This window comes from Micromys minutus (genome assembly GCF_963924665.1).
Source record: "Micromys minutus genome assembly, chromosome: 25".
Taxonomy (NCBI): Eukaryota; Metazoa; Chordata; class Mammalia; order Rodentia; family Muridae; genus Micromys; species Micromys minutus.
In genome coordinates this window covers 7,060,203-7,082,965 of record NC_137960.1, presented here as the reverse complement: position 1 = coordinate 7,082,965, position 22,763 = coordinate 7,060,203, and positions in this window count along the sequence as shown.

Genomic DNA, 22,763 nt, shown 5'->3' with positions numbered 1-22,763 from the left:
AATCCCTTTCCACAGTCTCATTTCATAGAAAAATAGAAAAGACCAAACCTGTTATAGAAAGCTGCAGAGGAGCTCTGCGAACCTCCCATTAGAACGCCTAACAATCATGGCGTCCCCTTTGGGACACACTCAGTCATGGCCATGCTGGTCCAGCACTGAAGCCTTAGAAACAGCACTTTCTTCTTAAAAGCTCATGGTCAGGACTTACATCCGTTTGGAGGTTTTAATGCATGTCTTGCTTGTCTGGATGATGGCTGGTGATGTGGGAGGCAGAGGAGGAGGGGGAAGAGGACAAGGCTTGGGATTTAGAGGTGTCCATGTCACCACTCATAGGCCTGGATACCTCTGTCCCCTCATTGGCCCATGAGGAGCGAGGCTCTATGATTTATGGGGTGGAGCAAAGAGGACTCACTGGGCAGGAATGGGTGGCTCCCCTCCACAGCGGCCGATATCTGCATGATTACAGGAGCCCACCTCGGGTCTGTGTTTGACTTCAGGGAAGGTGTGGGGAAATGGTTTCCGTGCAAGGACATCAGTAGGGTGTGAGCCCCAAGGAACCCCCACAAAGTCAAACACTAGCCCCATATCTTACCCTCTGACTCACCTGCCAGGAGAGGAGGGCAGCTTCTCCCACTTTGGTCTGGGAGAGCAAAATTATTGACTTGCGCTTGTTAAATACTGCCTGTTCAATAATGGAAGTTAATTCATCTCTCACAGGGGTGAATTAGGAAGCAGAACCCAGAGCGGTCCCACAGACCTCACCTTCTCACACCGGTCAGCTCTAACACCAGCAGTCTTTCATTCTTCTCCCGGGTTGTTTTAAATGTCAGGGCCCAGTTCCTTTGGATGTCACAGTGTAGTATAATTCTTCGTGTATGATTCTAATCCTTCTGCAAGCAATGGCTCCAGTACGAGAGGATGTGAACCCTCGCTGCCCACACGGTGAGGCCAGCATCACCTGTAGTACATGGCTGCTCTTGGGAGGCCTGGATGGAGTCTTTGCTTCTGAGGGTCTGGGTCAGCTTAGACCTAAGCTGGACCTCGTGGCTTTTCTTCAGCCTCCAGACTGCACTGGTTTCTATGGCTGTCCCAGTGAAGTTCGAGGACGTGTCTGTGCCCGGGGGTTTCTTGTTCTATATGGAAACATTCACACCTATCCTGTCTCCACCTGAACACCATCATCTGCAAAAGACCCATTTCCAAACAAGGGCACAGCGTCAGCTGCTGGAGGTCAGGGCTTCAGGAGAGTGCAGGGGAGACACCTGAAAATGGCTTCACGGCCTCACTCCAGGGTCCTTTATTATACACGGGGAACTCTGGATCCCACATCAGCTCCAACCGGAGCCTCAAGACTTCTGAAAGCTGCTATAGGCCCCTGAGTAAGACATCTCCTTTTTATCTATAGATCTTAGTTGATTAATTAATTTTAAAGTTCAGAAGTAAAAACTATATACACTTATGATATATAAAACAATACTTTAAAATATGCGTGCACGGCTAGAGTGAGTCAGAAGGATCTCAAGTTCAAGGCCTCAACCTGCTACAAGTGCAGACCCTGCCGGGTGGGGGGTCTCTGCAAACACCAGGGCCAGCGGAGTAATGATTGGTCAGTGTGGGGGAAGAAGGAAATCCAGTTCAACAAGGGTAGTTAGCTGGCATTGTTTCAAATTAAAGTCTGACCCCAGGAAGTTTATTTTTGACATCTTTTAACACAGCACAATTTTGGGGAAAAAAGGTTTCCCAGTGACAATTGTCACAAGAATGCTTACAAGGTGACCACATCCAAACTCTTTGCAAAGAACATGTCTTCTGCAAATGACCTTTGACCTCTTCCATAAGAGTAGGTTCTACTGATTGGGAGACAATCAATGTTCAGGATAAAATTCTAGGGAGGACAGTCTTGGATAAACACTATAGCTGGCGGGGGAGGGATTCAGGGGAGGCCTGACCCTATAGATAACACAGATCACCAGCTTATTAACTACACCTGCTCTCTGCTTTCCGGGTGGAAATGGGTATATAATCCCTCTAGTTAAGGGGACAAGTCTGAGGGCCTGGCATTCTTGGTTTTCCTAGCATTTATCTGTGGGCACAGAGACCTGTGCCCTCTACACTGCTGCCTCAAAAAAAAATTTAAAATAAACAAAATGTGTGTGCCTCAGGAGCCAGATAAGCCAAACTTCCCATCCCTACATTATCTACTTTTATTTGTGTGTGTGTGTGTGTGTGTGTGTATGTGTGTGTTGGGGGGGTGAATACACATGTGTCATGGTGCCTGTGTAGCTCAGAGGACGGCTTGCAGGAGTCAGTTCTCTTCCTTACCATGTAGGTCCTGGAGCTGGAACTTTGGTCTTCAGGCTTGGTGGCAGGTACCTTTACCCACTGAGACCATCTCGCTGGCCCAAGCTGAGTTACCAAACACACGAATCACATTGACTTTTTTTTGAATACCAGTCATGGAACTGCTCCAAAGAGCTCTTAAACTTAATCTCCTCTTGCTTTGAGCAACATCACCTCGATTTCATAGGCTCTCCTGGCCATCAAAACAACCATCCTACACTCTGCTTCCAGAGTTTAGTCTTTTACCGTCTTACAGATACAGATACAGATACAGATACAGATACAGATACAGGTACAGGTACAGGTACAGGTACAGGTACAGGGACAGGGACAGGGACAGGTACAGGTACAGGTACAGGTACAGGTACAGATACAGATACAGATACAGAAGCAAGATGGTGCATGATCTGTGCATCTGCGCCTGCGCAGTCCTTTCACAGAGCACGTTGACAAGATCGTTTCAGGGTGTGGTTATCTGGAGACCTTCCTAGAGGAAGGCTTGCTCCACGTCCCGCAGGGGTGGCAAGGTTTCTGGGGGTGCGAATCTCAGCTCGCACGCACTCTGACACTCCGGCCTGTGGCTCTGAGTCTCATCTTCTCACTCTGGAGCACAGCGTGCAATGCCCCTTCGCATACTGGCTCCCTTTCCTTTGGACACAGACCCCAGAGTGGGCAGCTGGGTCACAAAGGTAGTTGTACTTCTGGGGTCTCGAGTCTCCGTGATGTTTATATAGTGGTGACAGTGGTTTGCACCTGACTACTCTCTAGTTTTCCTTTTCTTTTACTTTTTTTTTTTTAAGTTCTTAAGCACTGAGCCATCTCCCCAGTGCTGAAAGAGCTTCTTTTTCTATTTTTTTAATTTATATGAGTACACTGTAGCTGTCTTCAGACATACCAAAAGAGGGCATCAGATCCCATGACAGATGGCTGTGAGCCACCATGTGGTTGCTGGGAATTGAACTCAGGACCTTTGGAAGAGCAGCCAGTGCTCTTAACCACTGAGCTGTCTCTTCAGCCTCATCTCTATTTTTCAAGTAGGAAAACTCAACCCCAGAGCTGGTGAGACACTGCACAGGTTCCCTGACCATGGGTGGTCTGTCAGTCAGCCGGCATTCTCCCCTGGGTCCCACCAACATGTTGAAAGCTTGGTTTTTATTTAGTAGGTCCACTATCATCTTCCATTGGGCATCACAGAGGTGAAATTCCTCTGGAGAAATGGAGCCCTCACTTGCTGTTCCTGCAAGATCAGCTCCAGCCACTCCACTGTCTACCTCAAGGACAAATCCAGATGCTTAGGGATGCCCCTCCCCAGCTTTTCTCCAAAGAAGTCAGACTTGAAAGAAAGGAGCCAGGTGTCTATGCAGCGGGTGGTTCATTGGGCATCCTCCAGATCCACCCCAGCGAATGGCGCTGGCTCTCGCTGGCCTCTGATGAATTTATTTTTTATTTCCTTCAGCAAATCACAGCCTGGAAGGAGCACGGAGGGCTTTTATGTCCCTCCCACGTTTCCATTTCTCCTGCCTCTGTGAGGCAATGCGCTGAGACCGGAGACCTTCCCTTCCATCTGTGTTTGCATGCATTTGTTCTGGGGGCTGTTCTAGCGTGGGCCAGTATTTGACATGTTTGAGCATCCAGTCTTAGGTCCACTCTTTTCATTTAACTGTGTTCCAAATACATCTTTTTGTGGTCCGTTTCTTTCCATCTATTCAAGGAACTCAGTGCATTCTGTATGCAGAGTAGGCGGGTACTGTACAGAGAAGTGACTGTTCTATACACTTCATGCTTTCCCCCTTTTCTTTTGTTAATGAGCACCCAGGAGCCTCCTCTCCCCTTCCCCCTCCCCTTCCCCATCTCCTCCTCTTCCTCTTCCTATCTTCTTGGGTCTCCCTGTGTGTGAATGTTTATCTGGGGCTGATGTAAGTTGCAAGCCAGTGGAACCAGTGGGCTGTGCTCCTTGACTCTCAGGCTCCGCAAGCCTCGTCTCTTACTTCCCCCAACGGTTACAGTTTCCATTCTGCTTTCTGAGCTCTCCCTGTGAACCAAGGAAGCCTTGCATCCCTTGTGTGCAATGGACTCGGCCCTTTCTCAGAAGGCCCCCAGTTCTGCCCTCCAGGCCGTCTCCTATGATCCTGCTTAAACAGGAGTTGAGGGGGAAAAGAGGGTGATGCTTGTATTCTGATCCATGTTCTCTCCTCGAGGGTCTCTGGGGTTTATTTAGTAAGGTTCTCTTCTAGACTGGCATGTAGGACCCTTAATCTATCACCAAAGAAAAAGCACTTCTGCTATGCCTCATTCATTCATTCATTCATTCAGGTGTTCACAGCTACTGCGATGCCCATTGAAGCTGAGCCATTCCCAGAACAAAACAAAGTCTCTGTTCTCACGCACCTTCCAGTCTAGGTGAGGGTTCTAAACAAGGAGCAGATACTCAGAGTGACCGAATGTGCTAGATCTCGAGATCAATACTGAGGGCAGAGGTGGGGGGTGAGTCAGAGCCCTCGGTGCGGGGCATCCTCTCAGAGACTATGACTCAGGAGGCAGAATGCTTTTTGGGGACATTGAGGCAGGGTCTGGAGGACAGGAAGGAGCAGGTGCCAGGCAGAGTGAGCCCACTGTCTGTTTTCCACTTAGCTCTTGCACATGATTGGTTTTCCTTCCTTTTTTCTTTTCTGAAAGGACCCTGCTGCAAATAGAGTCATAGTCTATGGGCCACAGCACCCAGAATGTGCCTGGTCTCATCCCGAATAGAAAATAAGGAAGGAACCACTTAGGTGAGCTGGTCAAGTTGCACGCACAGACCTCGATGAGGACTCTGAGCTCTTGCAGGTTTCCAGGGCCCTAAGTTGTCAATGAGGCAGGCTCCCATTGAGTATGTTTCCTCAGTAAGGGACCAAAGAGCGCCTTGGCCACATGGGCACGTGTAAGGATGAAGCAAATGCTGGAAAGGTGCATCCTATGGGTTCATCCCAGGAGAGGAAAGGAACACGCCACGGGGGGGGGTGCATTATTTTCCCATCATCTTGTCAAGCCTCACACTTCCTGCCACCCCGTGACTCGGATCCTCCAAGTAGATGACATTACACACATGCCCACCCTGCAAGGACAGGGCCAGTAGATGGGGGCTCACCAGCTTCAGATCACTCGTTAAACACTGTTGATGCAACAGGCCCTTTCTGTGGTCTCTCGCTATGAATCAGCTCTGAGCAAGCAACATTAACCCAGCTAGAGGGTTTTACTAATCCCACTCGGCACTGGATCAAGGTCATGTGAGGGGAGATACCCATCTTACCCAGTGTATCTCACGAGAGGGACCAGCCTTCCCTATCAGCACACTCTCAGCCCGTGACTGCATCTCAGAAACACCTTGCGATCTTACTCAGCCTGGACCCTCCCTCGGCAAATGTTCTCTCACTCTAAGCAAACAGCCCAGTGGTATAAAGTCAAGAGCTCAGGCAGGAACTCATCCATCGCTCGTGGTCTTCCTGCGAAGCTGCCATGGAGCACAAGGTGACCTGTGTCCTTGCTATGGTCCTCATGTTGGCCCTCAGCAGCCTTGCCCAGGACCAGGAAGGTAAGACAAACCCTCTTGTTTCCTACTCACCGTAGCTGACAGACACTAGGCCGCAGAGGCTAATGTGACCTGGTGCTTAGTTCCAGCCTTTCTGTAGGCAGGCCATTGCCCTGTTTACAACACAAGAACTGGAACAGATGGAGCAGCGGGCGGGGCCCCAGGACCTATGAAGGGACAGGGAGGATGAAGCTTCTGTAGCCGGGCTCTATCTTCCCTTGCTGATGGGAATATTATATTGATCTTAGGGTCTCATCTCCAGATGTGACATCCAGCCAGCCTCTTTCTGGCAGGCAGCCCTGCCCAAGTATTTGTTCTCGAACTAGGCCTTCAAGAGATTTCTCCAGATCTCGGGGCCTTAGACCCTTAGAATGCACCCGGTTCTGGGAGCCAAACCCCTCCTAGAGCCCTGTGTTATCTACCTAGCCACCATCCCTCCATGGGGTTGGGGGGCCTTGTGACCTATGACCTTGTCTCAGCCGCTTTGTCTGTGGAGTGGGAACAGCTTCTGCCTCATGTCTTGTGGCAGTGGTTGTGTGAAAAGCTGGACTTTTCCTGGCTGTGAAGAGCTCAGTGCTCGGATACAGTGTTAAGGAAGAGGGAACAGGGAAGTTTCCAAGCTAAGGAGCATTAGAGAAGAGTTAAGAATGCCCTGTTTGCCTTCCAGTATCTTCGAGGCCCCTTGAGTGGGAGGAGGTGGTTGGGAGATTGAGAACTGAGGTACCATGTATCTGCCTAGGCCCCTCTGCACTAGCCTATGACAGAGGACAAGGAGCCAGCTAAGGGTGGGGTGGGGGGGGGCTGACAGAGAAATAAATGGCTTTGGAGTAGACAGGGAAGGGAGGGGGGTGAATCCACCAGCTGCTCTGTGTGCTCTCTCCAGCCCCACCTCCAGCCCCCAGTCCCAGCCACCATGTAGTCCCCCCTGCTTTCCTCTGCCCCAGGGAGGGGCTCAACAATTGTTTCTGAGTCACATGGTGTCCTTGTCCTTGATGGTGGCTGTCTGCACCTCCCCTGAAGGGAACTTGCTTTCAATAATTTCCTCAGGGTGAGCCACCATGTGGCTGCTGGGATTTGAACTCGGGGCCTCTGGAAGAGCAGCTGGTGCTCTTAACTGCTGAGCCATCTCTCCAGCCTGAAAGGGCCTGATCTTATCTTGAAAGAGAAGTGTCATTTTTTCAAGAATGCTTCAGGAGATCCTTACTCAAGGAAAGATCCCTGGGGACTACCCCCCCCCCCAGGCTTCTGGACCCTGATATGCTCTTAGGACACCTATTGTAAAGGTTCAGCCTCCTTTATAGGAAGATCCATCCTCTCTTCAGTATTGAAGTCCTTAGCTGGTCTCTGGGGATCCGGCCAGCCCCAAGCATGAGTTCCACACACTGGGATGATTGTACTGTGTGGCTCATGTCCTTCATGGATCTGTGAGCCTCTGAATTCAGGTGCAGGGGTGGTGAGCCAAGCATGAAAGTCTGGCACAGGGTCCTCTTTTACTTGGCTGCCTGTCTCATCTGAAACAAAGATACATCCTTGGGAATGCTCATTAGCTTCCTGGAAGAAAAGGAAAGAGATGCAAGACCTGTTTTTGCCTCTTTATTTCGTCACTGGGCACAGTGTCCTTGGCTTTTGCCAAGTCAGTACCTACACCTAGTCAGCACACATACTGCTTAGGAAGTAGAGTTTACCTCCCAAGTGCTGAAGTTCATGAGCAGACAGTACATCACCTAGCTATGGGACTCAGCTGTGGGAGCCCGGGCCCTGGAACTGCCCCCGAGGGCCAGTCTTTCTGCATCTGCAAATGAGGACTGTATATCCCCTTGCGTATTCAAACCTGGCTCCTGGCCGGCGGTGTCCTGTGTCCTCAGTGTCACAACGTCAGGAACGTAGCCCATGACTTCTCTGTGCTTTCTGTCCTCGCTTTAGAAACATGTACCGTGATCCCCAGGGACAGGAAAAATTGTGGCTTCCCTGGAGTCACCGCTGAGGAGTGCAAGGAAAGAGGCTGCTGTTTTGATAACAGTGTCCGGGGATTCCCGTGGTGTTTCTACCCTGGGACTATCCAGCAAGAAGGTACAGTCATCTCTCAGCGTAGTAGGGCATGAGGAGTTAAGAGGCGGCTTCTCTGTGCGCATGTGTGTAAGTAGTTGCATGAGCACACCTGTATGCATGTGTGAGAAGGCCAGATGTCAACATCATGTCTGGTTGCTCAGGAACCATCTGCCTTCCTTTCTGAGTCATTCACTGGGATGAGTAGAGAGGCTGGTTGAGGCCTCAGTGGCCCTGCTGTCTTCATCTCCTTGTGTGGAGCCAGGGAATGAACTCAGGCCCTCTAAGCTTGCAAGGCAGGTACTTTGCCAATGGAGCCATTTTCCCAGTCCTGGGAGTTTGTGCTTTGCAAAGAATCTTCCCATGGGCACTTTGAGCCAAAGCTTCCGACAATTGTTCGAAGAGAAAGACACTTATTCTCACCAGTACCCTTGCTGTACGAAACCCCAAAAGACCACCAAGGGGCCAATTCCAAGGCAATCGCATTAGGGTCTTTATTCGAGCCTCAGCTTGGACCACATTGCCATCACGGATGCTGTAGAATGGGAGGGTGAAGGCCCCGAGCCCAGTTTCAAGCAAGTATTTATAGAGGCAAACAGACAAGCGAGGGGGTTTCTAGCCTGGCACACATCTGGGGGCGGCTATTATAGAATTTGTTGGCTTTTAAAATGGTTAGCTGGTGCTGGGAGCCAAACCATAAACTTAACTTCTGCTTTCCGATAGGCGGTTGTTAGGGAGTGACCTGGAGGTTAGTGCTAGGTGCAGGCTTGTTAGTTAACTGGAGCTCAACTTTAGGTCAGGTGCTCTAGGATGGAGCCTGAACCCAAGATGGAGTTTGTCCGGTCTCTCACCCTTTGTCTGTTTTTCTCTCTTCAGAAGAATGTCCCTTCTAAGGTCCACCTGAGAGAACTGGTTACATCAGGTGTAACCTGATGGCACCCTCCCACCTGGGCACTAGAGCCACCTGACCCACCTGCTGTACACACATCTGGATCTGGCCTGGTGACACAGTTCAACCTCTCGGACTCTTAATCCTCAAATTTGGCCTGAGAATTAAAAGATGTGAATGCTATTCTGTGTTCTTCCTTCTTTAAAAACAAACAAACAAACAAACAAACAAACAAAAAACCCAAAACAAGCCATTTTCTCTTCTCTGATAATTCAAGGGCAGTGCTTTGGTTACTGACTCCTTGTCCTAGATCAACCCTTAACTGGGGGTGGGGGAGGCAGGAGTGGGTAGCTGTAAGCTATATTCTATAGTGGATGTTGTTTTGTTGGTTGAGAGCAAGCACAGAGGTCTCAGAGTCACATCAAGGCGCCTTATGGCATAAGCTAAGGCCATGACAACAATATCACCATTGAGTGCTCCTCAGACACCTAGGGCAGGACAGACAGACCAAGTGCCGAGATCCATCTTCCAACGGCGCTAGAGTTATTGTCAGCAGAGGAACATTAACAACACATCAGTGAAAAGCAGAAAAAAAAAAAGGAGATTCATTTAAAGTGGCCACACTGGGAAGGGATTAAGGAGGTCCAGTGGCACTCCAATTCCTGCTCTACATTTGGGGTCCTGACATGGAGTTTAATTTTAAATATGGGGCAAAAGTCTGCACAGCTAAGCAATCTGGGCAAAGCATGGTTCAATTCATTACGTTGTCTCGGCTCCAGTCCCTCAGGGGTGGTCTGACAAGTTTTAAATCTCTTTCACGGAGACAAGTTCTTCCCTTTGCTGGGACTATGTTTCTGCCTTAATTTCCCCAATATGAAGTCCCTGGGGGGGCTTTTAATTTCTTGGGGTGTATGTCTCATCTGATAACCAAATGAAAGGACACTTGTCCCTTTGCGATACCTACACTCCTTCCAGGACAGCCCCACGAATGCCTTTACCACCCCTAACAGAAATCAGCTAAGGATTCAGGCCCATAGCCACATGTCTGGATGAGTTAATAATAAAAAGGTGCTATGTGGGGTTATGCATCAAACCTGGCCGTGGCAAACAAATGAACTGGAAGAGTAGCATTAAAGAAGGAAGAGGTTCAAAGTCTCCTCTTCACCTTAGTTATAACACAACCCAAATAAAGGGACACGGGGCTGTCTGGAGCTGCTGCCACCACTACCAGCGTGGTATAACCATGGCAGATGGAGAGTCTCATTCAGACAGGAATTACAGGTGCCATTGCTCTAAGAGCCCTCAAGGGATCAGGAAAGCCTTGCACCAGGGAGCTCAGCTAAGCAGGCCAGGGCGTCTGGATCCCTCTTGCCATATGACCCCTAGATGCTTATATGCGTGGTTCTCAGCAGGAAGAGGGAGGCTTGGACCCTTGAGTCCCTCTCTTTTTGTGTTACTCAGATCTCAGAATGAGTCTCAGAGAAATGAGAGCAGCCAGGAGATAATAAAGTGAAGCGCTTGGGACTGAAGAAGCCTGTCCTTCATAACAAGGGCACACATCTGTCCCCCAGTGTCCCCCAGGGGACAGGCTGTAGAAACTCCCAAGGACAATGGAGTCTGTGAACTCAGCACCCTTGGTGGAATGGTGTGGCAACCACATCTTTTGGGAAACGATGGCAAGAGAATCAGTCTGTGCATACTCAGAAGCAGAGCTCACGGATCCTGGCAGTTGACGGCACCTGCGCGCTGTAATTTCGTATTCTGCACCATGTGTGTGCTGTAAGGGTCAGAGGATTACCCCTTACCTCTCCTGTATGTCTGGCGACTATCTAATTGCACAGTCTACGTTAGCTATTTATCTCACTGCTTTAAGGAAACACCCAAGGAAAAGCCACGTAAGGAAGGAGATGCTTGTTTTGGCTCACAGTTGCAAGGGAACATGGTTCATTCTTGTGGGGAGAGCACAGTGGTGGGAAACCTGAGGGGGAGGGGTCGTCACATTGTGGCGACAGTCAGGAAGCAAAGAGAGTGGTGTGTCGATGCTCACCCGACCTTCTTTTTATACAGTCCAGGGCTAGCCTGGAGAGCTAGTTAGGGTTTTACTGCTTCTAAGAACCACCGTGACCAAGACAACTCTTATAAGGCACAGCATTTAATCAGGGCTGGGCTTACAGCTTCAAGTGTTCAGTCCATTATCATCCTGGCAGGAAGCATGGCTGCACACAGGCTGACATGGTGCTGGAGGAGGAGCCGAGAGTTCCACATGTTGAGCTTGAGCCCCGGGAGCCCTCAGAGCCCACCTACACAGCAGCACACTTCCTCCGACAAAGCCACATGTATCACAACAAGGACGAACCTCCTAATAGTGCCACCAAGCACATTCCAACCATCACAGTAGGCCTTCCCCACATCCGGTAACCTAATCTAGAAACTTCTTCAGTGAGCCTGCCCAGAGATTTGCTTCCATGATGATTCTAACTTCGGTCAAGTTAACAATTACTTTTGTTGTTGTTGTTACTGTGTGAATAAGGCAATTTATAGAAGGAAAAGCTTACAGGGCTTATGCTTCAAGAGGGATGACACCGTCATAGCAGGGGGACATAGGTTCAAGCTGGAGTTCCCACCGTGCAAGGACAAATCAGGGAGAAAACTGGAAGTGGTACAAGACTTTTCATTTCAAGTGACATACGTCATCAAGCAAGGCTGCACCCACATCCTAAGCCTCCCCAAAGACTGACACTAACAAGAATCCAAGTGTTCAAATACCTTAAAGGGTCGGGGTGTATTCCCTTTCAACATACTATAACAACTCACACAGTTTTGGGACAAAGACCCCAGGGGTCTGCATCGTGCCCTTATGTCCCACATTTTGCTGAGCCACACATGAAGTGACAGCCCCAGTGTCCTCTGGGATCCAGCTAGCAGGTATGCCTTGTGATATCTTCTCCTAGCAATTCCCCAGTGGCAAGAGGGGAGTGTCCCATGACATCTTGCAGCTGGCCTGTTTCTGGGTACTCGTCTTCCATGCCCCACCCCCTCTTTTTTTTTTTTCTCACAGAGCTTTCATTCATGGAGAATGAGGAAATGTACTCCCTTCCCAAATCCCTCCAGCTAGAGGTGGTCCTCATCCAAGCAGGGCATCTGCATGCAGTCTATGGGGAAGGAACTTAGGAATCTTTCTTCTCATTGAAGGAAGTGTGAGTGCCCTCTGGCTTCCTGGACAGCCCTCCTTTGGCTGTGACGGTACAAAGGTGTTATATGTTGTAGGCAACCATTCTCTGATAATGAAGATTCCAGAGCCAGGGCCCAGATACCTCTGAGCTGCTGACTCAACCTCCCCACCGCCCACTCCCAGACTTTGTGTTAAGTAAAGTCAATGTTTCTAGGGTGCAAACCACTGCATGTTGGGGTTTCTACTGGAACTCAGCACATTCCTAAGGACTGCATATTCCTTCATAGTTTGATGAAGCTGTGGTCTGGTTCTGGTTAGCGACAAGGGCATCCAATGAGGTGAGCAGATTTGGCCAGTCACGTGGCCAGTGTACCTAGCAGATCAAGCTGACTAAAGAGAGATGGGATTTTTGGTTTTTTTGATTTGGTTTTGGTTTTTGAGACAGGGTTTCTCTCTGGGTAACCCTGGCTGGCTCCATAGACCAGGCTGGCCTTGAACTCAGAGCCTCCTGAGTGCTGGGATTGAAATGGCGAGTGTCATTGACACAAGATCAGTGTGTCCCTGCTATGCTCAACCAGCATAAAGGGTCTGGTTTGATGGTGTAGATGTGCGGTGAACAGGAATGAAGCCTTCAGGGGTTGATTCCAGAATGTTGAGCTTGTGCAGCAAAGAAACCTGAAGCAGACCTAAGACCCATCACACCTCCAAAGGGCACAATCACACAGCTGCCGAGCAGCCGCTGGCCTTGGGCACTGGCTCCTTAGGATGCTATGTGCTGGATGGAGACCTTCATTTGCTGAGCTGCAGTGCACTGGCTGTGTCCTGCTTACCTGATCTGCCTGCTCTTGGAGATCCGTGGTAAGTGGCGTCCTCCTTCCATTACTGATGAGGGGTTCTCCACTCCCGAGAAAGAGTGCTTGGATTTTGCTTTTGAATTTCCCATCCTATGTCGAAGCAGCATTCACTGATGCCGTGAAAGCCTCACTGCAGGCCGGCATCCTGTCTAAGGGAGGAACACATGCTTGATAGCTTTTTAAATTTAGTGCAAGCCACGAACAATATAAACACTTTTTTTCTAAATTAAGTGTGCAACACACTTTTTTTTTCTAAATTATGTGTGCAATATAAACACCTTCTTTTTTCTTTTTCTAAATTGTGTGTGTGTATGTGAGACTTGTGTATGTGACTTGTGTGTGTGTGAGACGTATGCATAGGGGCCTGAGGAGGTAGTCAGAGTAACAGGCACTTATGAGCTCTCTCCTATGGGTCCCAGGAGTTGGATTTGGATCTTCTTCGAGAGCATCAGGCTTTCTTTACTGCCCACCCAGATTTCCAGCCCCTGCTCGTCTTTCTTTAACACATATAGAACCCTGGGCTGCTCTGTGCCTGTGCATATTACCGGCATAAATACATACATTGATGCTAAGCCCTGGGAATGGTTGTTATTTTAAAACTTCATCTCAGTGAAATTGCTCTTTGGGCTCACAGTCTTGTCTAAGGTGTATGAATTAGCTCTCCTCACATCAGGAGTCACTTCCGCCCTGCCAGGACCACTGCAGTGCTGTTTAATTAAAGCACACCGTCCCACCTCCCATACATTTAAAAGGAAATCCCTATTCCAGTCATTCTTTCCAGCCCGGAGACTTGTGTCTGAAGGCAGAGTTCCACTGGCGTATGCAGCAACACACCCCTACGTGCAAAGAGGCATGGCTGTGTACACAGGCCACCTCCTTAGGGATGCCGAGACAGGGTTCTGATTTTGAACAGCAATTAGTACCACGGGCGCTGTTGAAGCTATTAACGATGAAAGCTAATAGTGTGTTGTGCAATTGCCACGTCACCCAGTCATTAATCTCTGCAGTTGGATCGATCCCGAGGCCCACCCATCCTTGTGGACAGAGCTGTGCCCTGTACTCGTGGCCCCTCAGCCTTTTTTTTTTTTTTTTTTTTTTGACTTCTGTTTCCTACTTCTGGAGAAACTCAAGGCTTAGGAATCAGAACTAGGGAGTTGACTTGCCATCTATCAGCGTGTGCAGAAATCTTAGCATCTGGGACTCTAAAGACCAAGATCTGTTCAAAATAAAACGCCATCATCAGGTGCTGGTCAAACGAGCCCCGTGGTGGGATGAACTCAGACCCGGACACTTGATCTTAATCAAAGGCCAAGAACTTGTTAAGTCTTGTGGGCATCTTTGTTAGCACAATCACACGGGGGAAACTGCTTATTGCACGGAGAACAGTTTTGTGATTCAGTTGCGTTGGAAACAGCAACACCACGAATGAGGAGACACTGTCCCCAATGCAGGCAGCTTGAAGGCACCGGGCATGGCTTTCCATTTGTGGATCTGGGGTACGGAGGACAAACTCGACCCACACCAACCCAGCCTGGTGGTTCAAACCTGCAATCACAGCTGTTCAGGAGGCTGAGACAGGAGGGTCGAGAGTTCAAGGTTACCCTAGGAAATGTAGTGACTTACAGCCCTTGGGCCCTGTTCAAGGAACTCTGATCGTCAAAAGTTGACTGGTTAAATCTCCTATAAACAGAGTCTATAGAACTGACAGTGCATCCGGTGCAGAGACTGGGCACCCAGAGGCAAGTGACTCTCCTGAGACATGTTCCTTGCGAATGGCAAGGGAGGTGGTAATCTCAAGCTATGCCATATGACAAGGAGAGGGAAGGAGTCACCAAGACAGAAATGATGGAAAGGGATGGGTCTAGTGGTCCAGGTCATCAGTCACTGCTGTTCTGGAAGATGAGGCAGGAGGGTCATGAGCCCAAGTCCTGCACAGGCTACAGAGTGAGTTCAAGGACAGACCAAGCAATTTGTTGAGAACTTTTCTCAGAATAAAACATAAATGTAGGCTAGGGGTACTACATCAGTAGTAGCGTGCTTGCCTAATACATGAGATGGCCCTAGATTCAACCCCAGCACCGAGGAGTGGAGGACAGAGGAGAGAAGGAGGGGAGGAGGGGAGAAAAGGAGAAGGGAAAGAGGAGAGGAGGGCCATGTGTGTTCCACCCAACATGCAGAGTAGATACCCAGTGCTCTGTGGGTCCTGGTGATGACCAAACATCCTTACCTTCAAGCAGAGGTGAGTTAAGAGCGGGGCTCATGGTTCAATTTGCCCCCCACACTACCTTAAAGTCTCCACTCTGGCACTTGAGACCACAACCCTGGGCCAGGGAAGGACCCTGAGTATCTCCTAGCTAATGGTCTGGTGTTCACTTCCAGGCACTTTGGCTCCCGAAGAGAGCTGTTAACCTCTTCTTCCCCTGGTACTACATCACACCATGTGGCTCGTGCCTTTGCTAGGTCTAGGAGCCCTTCTGGTGCAGAGCAATGAATCCAGATAACACCCCACACAATCCCTGGCTTCTATTCAGTGTCAGACCAAGGGCCAGAGCAGGAACTTAGTGCTTGAGTCAAGTTGTGGCTTTGGACCATGTTTGCAGGGTTACTTATAACATTGGAGAATGATAATGCTAACTTAAGAAAACATCCTTGACTTTGTGGAGGCGGAGAGGGGCCACGTGTTGGACTATTTACTTCTTTGGAGCCTGGTGGGAAACATAAGCTAAAGAGGAAGAAATCAACCTGGCCAGTGCCAGTCATGGAGTTTCCTGGAAGGTCTTGAGAGCCATCAGGCAGATTGTGGCCAGGGAAGGAATGAGACGTGGTTTGTTTTAACCTCTGTTTTCAGCGCTTAGTGCCAAGCTGGACTTTTCTGAGCAGCAAACAGATTCAGTTAGGCAAAACATTCTATGCATGTGCCGGGAGGGGTGTGAACCTCATCTGAGTCAGTAGAGAGCTTTCAAGGGCACACCTGAACCCTCTCAGGAGGTGAATCCATTCTGCCTGAGAAGGGCCAGTACTTTATGCTACATGCAAGCTGACAAGCCAGTGAGCTGGTGTCTGCATTACCTGAGTCTTGTGAGCACTAGAGGAAGCCTGGCCGTATATGAGCTAGTGAAACGGGTTTGATACTCATGGTGGAGCAGGCAGAATAAATAGCATGGTGCTTAGAATGTTCCCTTGCTGCTGAGACCACATCTCTATGATGGCAGGACAGGCTCAGAAGGTACCCACCCCAATCTCTATCCCACCTACCCCCTATGTACAATTCATTGTGTTATGGGAAAGAACCCTGCCCATAGGGATCCTTTGCTCTGGGAGAGACATCTTATCTACCTCCCAAGGTTATCAACTCCACAAACATCCTTAAAGATAGTCCAAAGATAAGACTGTACAGCTATCTGGAGAGGGAGGGACCCCTTGCTAGAGTTACAGGGATGGTCAAACACCTCTCACCTAGAAGTACGGCTGAGAACAACGACTTTGTGACTCACACGAGGATGACTGGGCTACATGGGGAGGTGCTCAGCCTAGGGTGAATGAGACCCAGCTTTGCAGTAGCAAGGTGTGATGAACAGTGACTCTTCGGAAGAACTGGATTAATGTCTTTAAGCAGTTCTGTGGGTGGGCAGTGGGCTGGAGACACACAGATGGGTACTCCTGGAGAAGCAGGGACCGGTGACTGATCCTCTGAGGAGAAGTGCCTTACCTGTGAGCAGGAGGAAGTGGAACTTGTGTTTAAGTCATTCAAAGCTCCCAAGTCCAACAAAGACTCATGGAACCCTTCAACACCAAGCATTGGTTTAAGGACTTAAGCCGTGGGGGGTGGGCAACTCTTTACATACAAGGCCTGGAACCATGAGCCAAACAAACCCTGCCTTCTTTAAACTGATTTTACTAGGTGTTTTGTTGTAGCAACCTAGGGAGTTACCAGCCTGAACCCACAAGGATAAGGGTCCCGAACAGCAAGGTGTCAAGTGAGAGGACCAGAAAAAAGATAAGAGGGAAAGAAGACGAAAGCAGTATCTGGGGCCAGGAGACCTTGCATAAGCTGATGACCTTTGCCAAGCAAGTGAATTAGTAAGTACAGAATCATATATATTATTGGTGGAGAGGGTGGCCCAGGTCAGCAGAGAGCTAAATCAGATAATGTAGCAAAGACAACTCAGGATACTCCAGACATAGTTGCCTTGGGACTGATAACCACAACCCAGGGGGGAAGAGCCGGGTGCCCAGAAGCTGCAACCTTGAAGACTCTGAGATGTCAGCAGCTGTAGACCGGCCTTGCCAAGTCTGCTCCTACACATGGACTCAGGACACAGACACAGAACTAAAACCCCCTTTGTCTTTCTACTAGGGCCTCTGAGAGAGCCTTGGGCCAGTCTGGCTCCCCACAATATACAAGCTAAATAAGAAACGGTACAGACTTGATTAAGCCGTATGCTGAAGGCAAACAGAGAGAGTCAAGCAGATAGCTGAGCCAGCCCAGCCTGAGGGTTGGGAGAGGGGCTCTGAGGAGCAATAATGGGAAACCCTGGCCTGGTTTCCCTGAGACATTCCTCGGAGGACAGGTTTTTCAAACACCAACTTCTTCTGTACAGGTAAAGACTATTTTGAGGGATGTTTTCACAGGGTGTAGTGCTCTGAGTTGGTCCAGCTCTTTAAATACATGGTTCCATCGATACAGGTTTCCATTGCTTCAGAAAAATGTCAGCCATTTACCTGATGGCTTCTCAGCCACTTCAGAAATTTTCTTGATGTTTTGGTGTACAATGATTTTTTTCTTTCTTTCTTTCTTTTTTTCTTTCTTTCTTTCTTTCTCTCTTTCTTTCTTTCTTTCTCTCTTTCTATCTTCTTTTCTCTTTCTTACTCTTTCTTTTGTTCTTTCTTTTTCTCTCTCTTTTTTGTCCTTCCTTTCTCTCTCTTTTGTTCTTTCTCTCCCTCTCTCTTTTTCTTTTGTACTTCTCTCTCTCTCTCTCTATCTATCTATCTCTCTCTATATATAGAGAGATAGATAGATAGATACATATATATATATCTTTCTAAATTTATCTTTCTTACAGTTATTTGAGTTTCTTTATTTGTGTCTTTATACCTCCAATCAAGATGATTAAAAAACTGACCAATATTTCTCCAAATATTCATAAACAAGACTTTTTCTCTTCCCGTCCCCCAGTGCTCTGGTTATGTGACACCGTCTGATATTAGCTCAGAAGCCACGGAAACCCTGCTACTTCTCCAGCCCTTTACTCTTGGCCTTTTAAATGGTTAGCGGCACATCAGCTTCGAGTAAACCAGTCGCCTCTGTCATATCTACTATCAAAAACTATACCACAAATATTCCATTTCAGACGCATTTTTTTCTAAAGTTTTCATTTTTATGTTTTTCAACCCTTTCTTCACTGGTGGCCTTTTACTTCTTGCCATCCCCTCATCTGTTTTTCCCAGTTCTGAATTTGTTTCTACCTACCAGCCTTTCTAATGGTTGCTAGATGTGTTTCCTTGCTTTGTGATAGGTATAGTAGATTGTGATTTTTGCATTACACGTTGTCATGGTTTGAATCTGAAATGCCTCCAAGACTCCCGCCCAGGCTCAAATGTTTGGGACATTTAATCAACATCTGGTTTTGGAAGTTGTAGAACATATTATAAGGAATAATGCCTACATGATAGTGGTAGGCTACTAGGGGAGGCTATGAGGCAATACCACCTTTATTCCAAACCCTAGGGGCTTTCACCAGCCTCATACCCATAGCCTCAGGTTAAGGCTAGGCCAAGTTCCTCTCCTACCTACAGTTCTCAGGAGAAGCAGAAACATTCTTGAAAACTGAAGAATGTACTGACTGATAGTCACCTGACCCTCTGGTCCCAGATAGAGTTTGAATGCATGTCATATGCTTGCTAGCCAATATATTCAAAGGTCAATATTTTGAATTCAAAGGTCAGTAAGTTTAAAATTGTAACCTTGATTATATAACCTGTACCCCTAAAAACATAAAAACTGCTTGTTATAGCCATTCGGGGTCACCTTCCAGTCACTCACCATGAGGGGCTGTTTGAGGGTAGACCCTGAAGTGCTAAAAAATAAACCTCTTATGTTTGCATCAAACTCTGTTCTCGTATCTCACTTGGAGGGGTCTCCCAGTAGTTAAGACTCACTTCAAGTCTTACAATCCCTCTGAATCCTAGTCTGGATGCCATATGAAGAATTCTGTGACACAGTCACATCTAGGGAGCCACTCTGCCATGCCTGCCTTCTTTGTTATCATGGACTGTGAAGTCTTCCTCAAATTGTGAGCTAAAATGAATTTATTTACTCTCTCAGAGTTGCTTCTGTCAATATTTTATCAATGCAAGAAGAAAATTAACTAATGCAAAGGCTTAGTATGGAGAGATGTGTTGTGATTAAGCCTGACCCTGTGGGTTCTAGCCTTGGTCTGGCAACAATGTAGAGGAATTTATAGATGAAGATAGACAAATCCTAGAATACCATAGGCAGAAGTTAACAGGATGTTCTGACTGAAGTTCAGGAACTCTAGAGTATAGATAGAAATGCCAGCAGCAAAGACATGCTCCTAAGAGTTGAGATGAGGGGCTGGAGAGATGGGTCAGTGGTTAAGAGCACTGACTGCTCCTCCAGAGGTCCTGAGTTCAATTCCCAGCAACCACATGGTGACTCACAACCATCTGTAATAAAACTGGAGCCCTCTTCTGGTGTGTCTGAAGACAGCTACAGCGTACTTATCTATAATAAATAAATAAATAAATAAATAAATAAATAAATAAGAGTTGAGATGAAAAGAAACTGTATTTGGAGCCGAGCTAGAGGCCATTTGTGTTCAGTTCTGCTAAAGAATTTGGACACATTCCACCCACATCCCAAACAATCTCACAAGTACGAATACAAAAGTGTGAGCTAATTTCCTTTGGTGGGGGAAATTTCAAGACAGGACAATATTCTAGGCTGTGGTATGGCTGTTGCTTGATGCTTTTACCCAAAACATCACCCAAATCTTTGGTGAGAATCCAGAGCAAAAAGCAAAGCATAAAGAACGATGTGAAGTTTGGTAAGGAAAGGGATGTGGCAATTATTTAAAGTGGTACCTGAAGTAAGGCTGGGGGCATTTAGTAACGGAGCAATAAAAAAGCTGAGGAAGCCCAGGCAGAATCCCACCCTTCAAATGCTACAAGGTATAAAATTGCAAACTCATTTGAAAGATTCTCATTAGAAAGAAGAGTCATTGTAAAGAGAGGAGACAAGACAGAAGAGACTTAGCAGGGCTTGCTGCTCTAACAGAGCCATGTAGGAAATAGTCATCGGGTTTAGCTGTGCAGGCACTGGGGCGTAGTGGGTGGGATCATGGTAGCAGTGGTCCGAGGGACATGCTCTCTGGCAGCAGATCAGTCCGTTGGTGTCTGCTTTTATAAAGGGCAGTATGTAAGAGTCACGGGACCGTGGACGCTCGGGCCACGTTTCCAGAGAAAAGCCAGTGAGACTGGGCAAGAGTCCTTGAAATGAGGCCCCCAAGGGGCTCATGAGTGAACTGGTAAAAGAAAATCGTATGTTGCTGTGGATATGTTAGTGCTATGGAATGTCTGCCAAGGAGCATGGCAGGCAGTGAGCGGAGCTGGCCGAGAGATGTGCTGTAAGTGGTAAGGCTACTGAATAGGACTGCCCAAGCCTGTTGGGACCCCACTGATGACACCGTGTGCCCTTGGTGCTAGGTGCAGAGTTGTGGGATTTAGTGTTAGCCATGCTAGTGTTAAAGGGGTTTTTGAGGTGGGGGGACCAGTTTCTTTACTATGTCACTTTCTGTACTGTAGAACAGAAACGCTGACCGTAGCCTCGCAGATTGGAAGTACGTAACGTTCTAAGTCTTCAGAGGCTCAAACTACAGACTGACCTCGAGTTTCAGTGGATGCTTTGCACGTTTGGACAGTGTTGGGGCCCCTAAGAGTCTGGGGACATTTGGAGTTAGACTGAATGCATTTTGCATCATGTGGTGACCATGGGCGTATTCAAGGCCACAAGTGGAATGCTATGGCTTAAGTCTGGAATTCCTTCATGGGCTCATGTGTTTGAACGTTTGGTCCCAAGTTCATATCATTGCTTTGCAGGGGGAGGTGCCAGATCTTTTGGGACATGTGACCTAGCTGGCAGAAGTGGGCTTTCAGAGAGCAGGCCTTGACAATTAAGCCCATTTCTAATTCTGTCTGAAGTTCTCAGATCGCCTTCTGAGGAGTTCCGCCCACATTTCCACCATGACGGAACCAGGTTTCCGATCCCACCTTGTGATAGAGTGAAATATTTCTGAAGCTCTGAGCCTAAAGAAACTTCCCACTTAAAAAATATTAATTTGAAAAAAAAATGCATCAAGGATGCACCTAAAAGAATAAACCTTCCCTCCCTCTTCTATTGCTTTTATCAGGCATTTTGTCACCGTCATGGAAAAACAACCAACACACACATTACCCAGTCACCCTGTTACAAACCTGCATCTTTGTTATCTGCCTTAGAGAAAAGCTTTGAGCTTTGCTCAGTCGGGCCGAACTCGGTTCCCCTCACCTGTAAGATCGCAGAACGTGATTATGTGTAGAGATAGAATATTATGGGGGGAGGTAACTAAGTTAAAGCTATGTTATCCTGTCTGATGGTGCCCTTATAAGAGATGCTAGGAATCCAGAGGGACAGCCCTGTGAGGTCACAGGAAGAAGATGCCTTCTTCTGCTGATGAGGGGCCTTAGGAGAAACCCGTCTCTACTCAGACTAAACTCTCAGCCTCCCGAAGCCGGAAAAGACACACTTGCTATTGAAGTGGGGTCTGTGGTCCTTTGTCCTGGCAACCACAGCAAGGTAACTCGGAACAGCTAATTTACTTGCAGAACGACTTAATTCTTTTAAGACCTGCTCTGAAGTTCTGCTAGATTGGGCCTGGGGCACCTCCGCTCTGGGATCAGTCAGCCTGTTCCGAAAGTGTGACTCTGTGTCTGTAACCGTCCTTGGGTCCCTCATAGCCTCCTTCCTCAGGCAGGGTAGAATCCACAAGATTTCCTGCCTCTAAGGAACAGCATAAAACCAGGAGCACCCGGCTGGCTGCCTCCTACCTCAGGATTCACACCGTCTCCAGAGCTTGGCCCGATAAGCCTGATGCTGCTGCTTCTGCGCATACTCAGAACCATGGCAACCATCCCTTTCTCAGTATGAGATTTGTATGGCCTTCCAGTCAAGGCAGTTAAGGATTTGACTAAGAACTCAGGGGACTCACGCTTATGATCTGTGGCTTTCTTTTCTTCCTTCTCCCACCCAGCTACTCGGGTTCTAAGTGTGGTAGCTCCTCGTTCTCACAAATCTCTACAGCTTAACTGGAGAACTGTGCCAACGAAACCAACCAACCAACCAACCAACCCACCAATCAAACAAACAAACAAACCCAACAGTGGTGAGGAGGGGTGCCTTGTTTCTCTCCTCTGGATTCCTGTCATCTGACAGGGCTTTAGAGTCCCCTGTAGGAGAGGGTGGTCTGGACCCCTTTCTGTGTGCTCAGAAAAAGATGTCTGGCTAGTACCTGAGGAACTCCTGTTTGCCTCAATAGATAAACATCATCTCCCCAAGGTGTGTAAGGGGTGTGGGGGAGTAGACATGAGAAAAGTCACATCACGAAGTTACGACTGGTCTGAGAGCATGCGCAGAAGCAGCAGCGTGAGCCTCGTACATGCAAACCCTGGAGCTGTTGTGAGCCCTGAGGTAGGATGCTGCCACGTGCTCCTGGTGTTGTAATGGGTGTGATGTGAGCCCCGTGGAAGTCGAGTTGGGGGAGAAGAGGCACAGACAAGGGAGAGCTGAGCTGCTGTGGACTTGAGAGTTAGGATTTAGGGAACAGCCTCTGTGGTAGC